This window comes from Ambystoma mexicanum, chromosome 4p (assembly GCF_040938575.1).
Source record: "Ambystoma mexicanum isolate Mex_15411 chromosome 4p, UKY_AmexF1_1, whole genome shotgun sequence".
Lineage (NCBI taxonomy): Eukaryota > Metazoa > Chordata > Amphibia > Caudata > Ambystomatidae > Ambystoma > Ambystoma mexicanum.
In genome coordinates, this window is record NC_090927.1 from 864,043,750 (window position 1) to 864,056,237 (window position 12,488).

The 12,488-nt window shown below is 43.1% G+C and overlaps 1 protein-coding gene across 10 annotated transcripts in view; it reads right to left on the reverse strand.

The window, feature by feature from the left end:
- Positions 1-12,488, reverse strand: part of FUT9 (fucosyltransferase 9) — a 1,273,880-nt gene that overhangs the window by 804,139 nt on the left and 457,253 nt on the right. For all 10 annotated transcript variants that reach the window (XR_011260450.1, XM_069606441.1, XM_069606433.1 and 7 more), the window contains one exon: positions 2,624-2,722. The gene's annotated coding sequence lies outside the window, so the exon portion shown is untranslated. The remainder of the gene's footprint in view (positions 1-2,623; positions 2,723-12,488) is intronic.

The following is a 12,488-nucleotide window of genomic DNA, read 5'->3' on the forward strand; positions in this document are numbered from 1 at the left end:
CTCCAAATAAAATATTAAATTAACTAGAGTTCTTCATTTGTTTTCATGAGACCAGGATTTTGTAAAAGCTATACTCCTCTGACTAGCTCTAATCAGAACATAAATCTTGTGAGGTATTACTTTTGCCCTACCCCCACATCCCTCTTCCACATGCCAGTCGTTACATTCATGAAGACTGACTGGCACCCCAACAGTGATTTAAAAGCCTTCTCGAGCTGGGATGGGCTGGAGTGCCCTCAAAGGATGTTCCTTCAAGCCACATATGGTGCCCCGCTGAGCAGGTAGGTTGGGGCCTGGAGACTGAAGCACTGCACGAGACAGCATTGGTGAAAGACACAATAAAATGTAAGACTATAATAAGTGAAAATAAGCCATGGATGTGGCCTCAAAGCACCAAGTGTCATTTGGTAGTTTATTGCTGCATCTGAATTGTTTGCCAGTAGTCTGTCTGAATAAAGCATTCATTCAATAAATACAATACATAATAACAAAAGAGAAATTACATTTTTAAGAGAAATTCCTATGGCTTTCCTGCCATTTTAGCACAGACACAGGTAGAACATATCTGTGGGGTTTTATTGGAATGTGCAATTCTTAATCTGTGTCTAGTGTTGGTTGCTTGAGGTTTGGAAAAGCCTGCAGCTAATTAGGAGACATTGCTCATGAAGAGCGATGGTAGGTAGGTGGAATTGTCGTTTGTACAAGGCCAGATTTCTGCATATGCAAATATGACAATATCTGAAATTAAACAAAGTTCAGGAAAACATGAATCGTAAAATGGAACAGCAACTAAGGCTTAAACCATTCAGAAATACTAAGAAATAAAATGTTTTAAAGTAACAAAAGGTAATGTCTGAATGTGCTTGAATCAATCTATGGTTCGAATCATTAAGATAATGGGCCTCATTACAAGTCCAGCGATAACCCTGCCGGTGCTACCAGCGGGTTGCCGCCGGACTTGCAATATTTACCGGCACCTGGCTTGCCAGAAACACCAGGGGATTACGACCCCGGTGTTCTGGGAAATTAGGCCCTGGTAAATGTTAATCCCCTTTACCATTTGAGTTCCATAGCACTCAATGGGAATGGGGACCACAGAAGCACTGTTAATAACGGTGCCGGTACTTCCTTGAAACTCTGCAGTCTGATCCTGGCGGGCGGGATGGCACCCACCTGCAGAGTCGTACTTTGCTGGTCCGGTAACAACGGTGCCAATATGGTTACCAGCACCGTTACCGGACCGGCATGGTCGTAATGAGGCCCAATGTGTTGAGTAAGTTTGAATCAGTCAAAACCCACTCAGGAGATGATTTGAACCAAGTGTTAAAAAACCTAATTTGTCTTCTTTGTGGTTCATATCTATTCAAATCATAGTTGCATATCAGTTGGAATCAAATTTAAAATGACTTGTTTTAGAACATTTCTAATAGGTATAATATCACACAAAATCAAAGTCAATATAACATTTTAGAAAACAAATTTAAAAACGGAAGCCAGTAATCTGATCTAAATAAACTGCTCCAGTTGGTTTTGAAATCTGTCAAACAATTTCAAGGTTCAGCTACAAATAGTGCAAATCATTCAAACCTATTTGATTCAAACTAGTCCAAACAATTGTGGTCAGAATCCAGCCAGCAAACCATCCCTTTTTAAAATAGTGAACTATGTGTTTTGGATAGAAGAAAAAGCAATGGAAAAAATAGAAACCTTGCAATTCATAGCTAGGAAAACTCAAACACTGCCCAAATAATGCAAGATTGATAGCCAAAGGTACAAGAAAGGTAGCAGACACCCCGCTCTAGAATGAACAGGGCATGACAACCTGTTCAGTGGTTTTTTTCCACTTTGAGAGTTCGCAGCCATCTGATTTTCGCTCACTGTACTTTTCACAACGGAGGAATATCCATTTGCATATCAGTCTTTGTCCTGCCCACAAGGGCAGTCCAGCACCGAAATGCCAGGCAAACCTCCTTTGAACAAGAGTACCAACAGCAACCCCATACACATGTTTTAGCCTTGTTGAGACTCATCAGTGAGGTGGAGCTGTGCCTCTCTGAGCACAGTCAGAAAGGGGTCCACATCTGGGTTCCCCCAGGTAACCTAGGTAACCAATCCCAAATTCCCTACAAAAAAGGTAGCAGGCGCCCCTCTCTAGAAAGAACATGGCATGATAACTTGTTCTGTGGTTTAGTCACCCTAACTTTCCTAGAGTCATCCAGACATGGATTCTCACTGTGGATTTCCCTTATGTGAAAGGTACAGTGAGCTTAAGTATGGCTGTGGACTCTTGAATGAGTACCTTCCCAAAGAACAGGTCATTTAGCCTTGTTCATTCTCACAGAGGGGCACCTATGGACTATTTTTTGACTGATAGCCAAAGTTTTACATTTAAAAACACAAAATACTTTAAAAAAGGAAGAGAATGGGATAATATGATTTCCATATCTTTATTGAAGAACAACCATAAGAAGATATAGATTTCTACCAAAACTTATTTCTAGGCATTATAGTCTCTTTGAATCCTTTAAAGACCAGCCAGTGAATTCACTTGAGGTGGAACAAAGTATTGTTCAATTTAATGGTGTATGTATGCATTGACAGATGTAAAACAATCTCTGCTTACCTCACTCTCTTCTGCATCATACAGCAAGATATCCTCAAATCTGAGACACTGCCATCTGTACACTTCTCACAATAGACATTATATGGTTGACGTTAGAATCTGCATTTTTGTAAAAAATAATTTGGAAACATGATCAGTCCCTCTATTCAACTATAAACAAAGTACAGTTTTAAAAATATATATATTGTCAAACTAAAGGATATGGTAAGTAAAATAACATAAGAGCATATGACTAACAGACAGAGGCACACACATTACGCCAGCAATGGTAGTGTCTTCTCCATACTTAATAAAGCAGTGTTTTCAGTGACATGATGGCCACTGATATTTTTAAAATCAATAGCACCTCTTCACTGCACTCTCCCAATTCTACACATTCCAACCACTTACATTGTATCTTTTCATGGTGTGTGAAATTACCTATTTCTTGAACAATTCTATACTGCAGGCACATTAGAGGAAGGCATTGGGAGCAACAGAAGGCTTATGTGGTCTAACATATGAACGTTTCAACTGTTTTCCCCCAACAAGAGCCTCTGTTCCCTGTCTGGATATTTGTAATCCGCTACTGCCTTCCATTGTTCTTGCAGCTAGCCTCCGGAATACCTATAACGTCACAAAAGAAACATACCTGGCCATGTGACCTAAAGATCCCTGAAACGCTGGCTTTTCCAACAAAATCAAATGTATTTGTTAACCAATCGCTTATTGTTACATGGCCCTGATTTCTTTTTCTACACAGGTGACTTTCAACTTTCCTAGACAAACCATTGAGGAAGTTAAAAAAATAAAATAATTGTGGGACTCACATCACCAAAACTATAGTAATGTAATATGATGATTTTTTTATAGTGGCTCTCTTTTTTAAATGAACCAGTCACTTACTCCCCTAGTGAAAAGCATAATTTGCAGCTTTGTCTGTTGATTTCCACTCTGACATTACACATGTTACTTTTAATGATGAGCTAGCAACAAATCCGTATTCACACAATCACTGTTCAATTGTAATCAGTCTTTACTAATAAGGTCACTGAAAACTTGGGACTTTTGAATTTGTTACTAGCATGATTTGTGCTCTTACAAACCTTTCAAAATGTGGGTAGCATAGTTTCTTTGAACCATCAATGTGTGCTTGCATCAATTAGGCCCAGTTCACAGCCTTCCTAACAATAACTTGCAAAAGAGTGGATTGAAGCAAAAGAGTGAATTGAAGCAAAAGAGTGGATTGAAGGAATGTGTATTAAAAGCACCACATGCATCAGGATAAGTGGAGATATTTTTAGCAGAAACCTCAAAGGTTAACTATTTTTCAATGATTGTGCATCCTTTCCATCATCTCCTGTCCACTAGTAGCAACATAAGGTGTACAGCATTTTAAATTAATATTGCAAAAAAGGTTATATGCTTATGGCTGTAATTACTATGGGCAAAGCATATCTGACAATCTAAATGAGCGGACATCAAAGAAAGAATGTTTGAGTCTATAACCACATGGACAGACATTTTACAATATATATTGTAAGTTACTTTATGGAGAGGAGTCCATTCATTCTATAATTCTACCCATTCAGACAGTTTAGCTTTCTGCATCACCTCAATCCCTTAAACACGTATATGCATGCTTTGTCTAGTCTTCCTTGATCCACAGTACCATGCATTCTTCCATCTCAATTCTCAATCTCCCATACAGGTCATTTAAAAGATTACCAGAATAAAATATTTTTTTTTACACATGACATCCTTCCAAGTGTATACATTTTTGCAATTATTACCACTTGGGTCATCATGATCATACATGTATTTCATTGAAACAATTTGTTTATTAAAAGTGATTTGCTTATATCATTTGTCACAGCACAGTTTAGCTGTAATAGGTGGTGGAATGTGATTTGTGATATATGGCTTTAGCAAAATCTCAAGTGACCACAAAAAACTATAATGTTATGAGAAAAACGATTGACTCCTGCTGCTGAAACAAAATGTATAATGAAAGGAAAGCATAATAGTCACTTGAATGTGGATCCTGAAACTGAATTTCCCCAGTACTCCGATTCTGTTGATGCCTGTGTCAGATAATATAATCACAGTTTCTAAACTTGAGATCATGTCACTGACACAAACCGGATTACAGATACAAATTCATAATCTCATTGGCTGTTAACCAAACCTACTTTTAATCTGGCCCTTTGTGTATCCACATGTTACCATCCCATAAAATACATGACTGAAATTTGAGATCAAGCCATTCCCAGATCATCCATTGATTGCAATAAGATTAGGTGTTGTAAGGCAGAGCATCTCTCAAAAGGCCTGGTAAACCACTTTGAAACACCATTGATCCAATCTTGACAATGCTATAAATTAATATAGCATATTTCAAGCAAGCCTTTTCTTTACAATATTGTGATATGATATCTAGGATTATAGAACTCTCTCCCTGAAGGACGAGACCTTTACAACTGGAAACATCCCTTGTGTCAAGCTCAACCAATATTCTTTAATAGATCACAACACCCAGCGAGGAATATAAATCTTAACCACAATAAATGGAAAATGCAATGAACCTATGCCTCTTTCTCATTGGAAAATGATTCAAATGTGTTGAATATATCCATCCCATCTCCTCTCTGGAGCAGCCATCTAGAAACATCATTCAGACCACCACTATTTCTACTCGACAGCAACTTTTCAGATGCCCTCTTTCACGCTCACATTCGCTTCAAATCCACTCCCTACATTTTGTTCACTCAAACAACACACTCCCTCGGCCCAAGTACAACTTGCCCTCACAAATCAATATCTCACCTGCTCCAAAAATTGCATCCATACTCCACCATCTTTTCTCCTGCTGGTCTCTTGGTCTGCCACCTCCACCTCATCTGACCTCCACAGAACAATCCACAACTTCTTGCTCCCTGGGGGTTCCTATATCCCCTCCCCTTCTCTGATTGGCTACCTGGCACTAGCCATACTGGCTCGGTCTTTTCTGCCCAGGTGGGATCATCATTAAGGAAATCTTTAAAGACTCAGTTAAGCCCCTTATCTCTTCATGTGGACACCTTGCTGCAATAATGGCAACCCATGCTGTACAGTGTCTTCCCACTTTCCATGCCTTCTTTTCTCCATTCATCATTGTGCATTGCCTTGTTCTGTACAGTACTTCATTGACAGCCATATAGATTTCTGCAACATAAATCCCATGTGCATAGCTAAAACATTTAGATATGTTAGATACAGCAAACATGTCCAAAACATGCCCTGGCCGAATTCTGCAACCACTCCTTCACCACTGGAGCCTTTCCTTCCCCTCTGAAGCACGCTCTTGTGCACCCCTCTTCTCAAGAAACCCGCAGCCAACCCCTCCTGCCCTGCTAACTATCGCCCAATCTCCATCACTCCTTTCCTGGGCAAACTCCTGGAAAAGCTGGCCACCTCCCAGCTAAATCTTCACACTGATTCTGTTGGCTGTCTCCATGACCATCAGTCTGGCTTCAGAGCAGCCAGAAGCAAGGAAGGTGCTCTCCTGAACATCCGCGAAGACCTGCTCTCCAACCTTGATTCTAATCTCCCCTCTGTCCTCATCCTACTCGACCTCTCTTCTGCCTTTGACACGGTCAACCATTCCATCCTGCTCAACCACCTCCGTGATAACCTGGGTATCACTGATCAGGCCCTGGACTGGCTGACCTCCTTCCTCTCCAACCGACCCTCCCAGGTCCAGCTTGGGGCCTTCCTTTCCTCTATCTCACTCTCCACTTGTGGTTTTCTCCAGGGGGGTCTAAACTTTCTCCCTGGCTTTTCAACCAATGCCTGACACCTCTCGCCCACCACATTGCTGCTCTCTGCTCCGAATTTCAGTGCTATGTGGATGACACTCAACTTGTTTTCAGGCTGCCCTCTGCCACCTCCTCTCCCTCTCTCCTTTTTAACTGTCTGTCTGCTATCCAGGAGTGGTGTGCCGCCAACGCCCTCTGCCTTAATGCCATTAAGACAGAGATCCTCCTCATCAACTCTCCTGCACCTTCCTTTCCTGTCACTCTGAAACTTGAGGAGAACCATCTCTAGTTCAGGAAGCCCTTCAAGACGTTCCTCTTTGCTTCTGCCTTCTCCCTTCCTCTCCACTACTGTTCTCTGTCTGTTTCTGCACTGGGCATCTGGCTACCCTCTGATTTCAGGCCCAGATCCCGGCTCACCCAGCTGCGTACCTGCACTGCCTTCTATCAACCCGCGCACTTGGATCGGTTTCTGCAACCCTACAGTTCCCTTACCTGCACTTATCGACACCCTTTGTCTGTACTTAATTCATGCACCTGCCACTTGCTGGCCATACTACCTGCTGTTGTTTTGATCACATGTTCAGCACTTTCCACTTCCCTCTCCCCTGCACTTGGGCTTTCTCAATGTCACAATGCCTAGTAATATTGTTGTTTTGTCCTCCCTTGCACCCCTCCCTTGCCTCGTCGCACCTTGAAACACTTGTGTATGGGCGCAATATAAATAAAATATCATATCATATCAAACACTTCTGCCAGAAGGATTCTTAAATGTACCAAGTGAGCACACCCCTCTTTAATCATTAAGTAGCTCTACTAGCTTCCCAGGGCTGCATTACTTGGGTCCACAGATTCTTGCTGAGAAACTCTGCCCTTATCTGCCCAACCGAAAGCTCAGGTCTGAGAACCAAAAACACCTTAAAGTTCAATCATGTCATGTCTCCATATGAGGCTAAACACCCCTTCTCAGCTCAAGATCCGCAACTCGGCACTTCCCTTTCCCAGTGCCTGTACAACATCTAAAACCATTTTCCGATTCTTGAAAACGCAGATTTTAATTTCTTCATTCTATCCTGTGCCACTCCTTATCATGAGGCCGGTAGCAGGTGTTATTAGGTAGCTCCGATTTTACAAGATTTCCCAGCACCATAGCGTCCCATTTTGGGACAAAGACTAACTGAACTGCTGGTGCCCAATGACACTTACCGCTGCACTCCTGCCAGTCACACAGCACTGGCTGTCCTCAATATACGCCAGTACCTTACCTTTGGACTCGAATGGGCGGCCAGGTTACCATCCTGGTAGTATATTTCAGCAGTGAATAAGCTAGCTAGTGTAGGACTCAGTTTGACATTGGAAGCATTGACTGTGACTGCTGGACGACGGACAATTTTTGTTTGGCAGCCAATATTTGGGTGCGCTGCATGTGTGTCTGGCTGTATGCTTTCATGTTTGATACTTGCTGCAAATAATTTCTCCGGACTATGGTCTCTTTAAAAAACAAACACGCGCATGCGCATGCGCACGCGCACGCGCACACGCACACACACACACACCCCCCTCCCAAATTGTCAGTGATCCAAGTCACACTTACTACAATACTAAAACCTGGGTGGCTAATGTGTGCATTAGTTGTGCATTTACTGATGGGATTTGCTTTTCGATATATACGTTAATACCCATCCACGTTTCGAGTTGGTGGGTGTTGAACAAAATTGGTATATCCCTACTATAGCGTCTCTCTCTCACCCCTTTTGCCATACCAACATTTGCAGATGTTGTACTAGATTGTACACTGCATATGTCATGCATTTCTCCATGTGCAGATAAAGCGTACACCTTGAAAAGCTTTGGGGAGCCACCCCAGAGGGCATCCGTATTTCATTGCCAGGAATTGCCATGTGGTAAGGGAGTAAACACCCTCGATTTTCTGATCTGTATTTAATAATATAATGACGCTGACAATTCCATTTATGAAAGGTGGTCTGCTAACCAGCCCCTCCTTTCTTAAAACCTGAATGTAAACATGTGCCCCGCTGCACCAGTCTTCTGATAGTGCTGCAGCACCTGCTATCTGTGGGCAAAACTAGTGTTTTTAATAGCTAGCTATACGTCTGACTGATTTGTTTAAATACAGCATATACATTTCGATGGTTGGATATTCTTTTATTTTGGAACTGCTGTGCTAATGCGGTTGGGTTGCTGCTCTCTCACCTTCACACCCCTTTATAGCCTTCCCTCAGCCCATGTTACCACAAATGGCAAAGGAGGCATATCTCCTGCCAATGCCCGATTTCCCTCACAATTGGGATCACTGTTGGTTTGAGGAAGGGTGAGGACTCAGCAGGTAGTTCAGCCACCACTCATCCTTACCCTTCTGCAGGGCAGTAGTTGTTTAGTCACATGCATCTGATGTGCTCCCTATGGCATGCTCTACTAGACAGAGTATTGCATTCGGACAGGGCGAGTATATTCTGTTGCATGCGCTTAGACAATCAATAAAACACAAATAAAAACAGAGCGGTTTATCTTACCTAATTTAATTGGTACAGCTCTGAGCAAACGTTTCGCATAACTTTTCACTCCATTATTATGTTCACTCGGTTGCAGAAGACGTATGTGCGATAATGTATTTTAAATGTAAGAATAATGGTAGGAAATATATCATACTGAACAGTCCCATGTTCTGATGGCTACATTAACCCATCTCACTTAAGCAGAGCCGTTCATCGGAAAACCTGAGGGGGTGAATTGTGCCTCAAGCATATGTGTGCTGTTTTAACCTTATCCCTAATGTAGATGAACACTGTCTGAAGAGCCCCGGGCCCTCATGTGCATGTAGAGTGCCTGTGGGAAGGCCCTCAAGATTACCCGTGGACCTAAGAGAAAGTGCCAGCTGGGGAAGAGCCTAGATATATAGTCTTTTTTTCAGAAACGAGAAGTACACTCCCGAAATGCCGAGCTGCACTGTTAAGTGGTTAAGCGCCATGAATCGGCCCGGCCCCGTCCACACGAACAGAGATCACGTGCTTGCAGGTGCTTTGCCTCCAGGAGGTATTGTCTTCTGGTCTCAGAAGATTCCGTGGTGGCAAGAGTGCTGTTGCTTTAATGCCTAATACTGGGCCTTCAACAGGCTCTTTATACCTCCCCGCTGAACACATGGCAAGAGGGTAGGGGTGGCGCCAGGCATGGGCTTGGGAGGGCTTAAGCCCCCCCTCCACTTTGACACAGCAGACATCACTCTGCTGTTACGCCCAGCCCAGGCTCAGGCCACTAGAACCTGTCACATTTCTCACCTCTGAGAGCGGTGCATTTACTTAAGCAAATACACCGCTCTCTGAGGTGAGAAAACAGGCATTGAAGTCAAGGTAGAGGCAGTGGACAAAAGCCTTCCCAGAGGATATCAGTAGACCCCCACGCCCCGCCCAGTTTTTACATGGCTCATGCTTTCAATAATTATCATTAACAAAAAAAAGTGTATGTCTGTGCATGCAGGGATTGTATGTATGCATATATGAATGTATGCGTGTATGCCTGCAAGGGAGTGTGTAAGTGGGTGTATGTTTGTATGCTAGGAGGTGTCTGCAAGTGCACACCTATGAATGAATGCACCGTGAAAGGTGTACATGGTGTGTGACTGAGGTGTTAATGAGTGCTCAGTCTAAATGTTCTGTGTGCTGGTGTGAATGACTGCTGCGTGAATGTGTCTGAATGTATCTATGTCTGTATCTATATCTCTGTCTGCATCTGTGTGTATGCAAACTGGGCCCAGGGGAGGGGCATTGGAGCATGAACATTTTTTGACGAGAGCATGGCATGTTTTACTGCCGTTTTTGGGCAAAGAAAAGCCAACTGGTGCGCTTTATGTGATGGTGGGGTTGGAGTGGGTGTGGGGGGGGGATACTACAGTGGGGCTGGCATGGCTGGGTCTTACTGTGACATGCAATGTTGTACTCACTTTAAGGGCAAAGCCAACATGATGAGTGTTTTTACATGGGGAGGGCATGTTTCCTCATTTTGTCTTGGCTTTTTATTTTATTGGTGTTAAGGTCAAAGGCAACACAAATATTCTTACATGGGGGAATATAACATGAGTGCAACGTAAGTGTCCTTATATGGGGGATTTGTGTAAAGATAATATGTCATATATATAGCGCTTTCGCCAAAGCGCTGTACAGAGAACATATGTACATCAAACCTATCACCCAACCGAAGTATACCCTCATTTAATGAATTGTATTTATTTATTGCAGCGCCCTGAGCTATCTTACCAGCTAGCTAGCAGGAGCATGTTTTCTTACTGTAGCATTGCAGTTTATTACTGGTGTTAAGGCCAAAGGCAACATAAGTATTCCTACATTGGGGTGGGGGCATTCGTGCTGCCTGCAAGGCAATGTTTTCTTTTTTGCAGTGGCATGACATGCTTTAAAAAAATACAAATACAACATGATGAGAGTTTTTATATGGAGAGTGTGTCATTTGTGCAGGCAGAGCCAGCAAGGATATGTTTTCTTATTGTGGCATGGCTTTTTTTCACTGGCATTAAGGCAAAGCCAACAGGAGTATGTTCTTACATGGGGAAACTGGCAGGTATTGGCAGAGCCAACATAAACATGTTTTGTTATATTATCGTTACTGGCATTATGGACAAATAAAACATAAGCATTTTCCTATGTGGGAATGGTGGCATATGTAGGTACACCAAAATATCACAATCAATGTGAAAATGTTTTTTTTATTGTAGAGTCGTGGCATATAGTGGGCAAAGGCGTTATGAAAATGTGTTTGCAAATTCTCCTGTGCATTATTGGTGGCTTTGTATCAAACAGACGTGTTATGTCTTACCCTACAAAACAGATTGTAAACTGTGTGGCTTTTTACCTAATCTATCATAGAAAATGTATTGTAAATGACACTATTTTAACCCATTATTTATACACATTTCTCAAGGGGACAACCTCCTTGAATGATTTGCCCTCCCTTACTACTCTCTGTCACTCCTGTGCATTTGGCTTGGGGCAGAACAAGTGCCCTTCCTTCTGCTAGCTCTTTTTAGTGTGGGCCCTAATACATTAGCTCCAGGCCCCACTTGGTATAGAATCAGGTCTATGCCTCTGGTGAGTTGGACTGAAAGATGGTTGTAATGGGCCAAAGGAGAGCGTAATATCTGTGATTCCACGTACTCCAGTCTGCTTCATGGACTCCAATCCGTTCCACGCACTCCAACCCTTTCCACGCACTCCAACCCATTCACGCACTCCAACCCGTTCTATGCACTCCAATCAGTTTCATGCTCTTGAATTTGTTCCGTGCACTCTAATCTGTTCCATGTACTCCGATCTGTTCCGTGTATTCTAAGTTGATTTATGCACTCCATTCACATAATTCAGCGTACCTTCCACATATTTCACCCATACCTTCCAACATGCTTCATCCGTTCCATCCATATACGTCACCTGTTCCATCCACATGCGTCACCCGTTCCATCCACATGCGTCAGCCGTTCTATCCACATACCTCATTCGTTCTATCCACATATGTCACCCATTCCATCCGCATACTTCCCCGTTCCATCATTCACGCACTCATCTGCTCTGCGCACTCGTCCGCTCTAGGCACTCGTCCGCTTGAGGCGCACATCCGCTCGACGCAATTGTCCGCTCCAAGTGTTTGTTCTTTCTATGCACTCAACTGCACTACACACTCACCCGCTCTACACACTTACCCACTCTACACACTCACCCGCTCTACACACTCATCCGCTCTACACACTCACCTGCTCTACGTACTCACTTGCTCTTATACACTCGTCCGTTCTTACACACTCGTCCGCTCTGCACACTCGTACGCTCTGCACACTCGTCCGCTCTGAGCACTCATGCGCTTAAGAGACCCATTTGCTCAATGCATTCATCCGCTCAATGCACTCATCCACTATACTCACACCTTCGCTCTGCACACCCATCTGTTCTATGCACTCATCCACTTTACGCACACATCCGCTTTACGCATCCATCCGCTCCACGCACTCATGCGCTCCACGCACTCATGTGCTCCGTGCACTCATCAGCTCTGTGCACTCATTAGCCCTA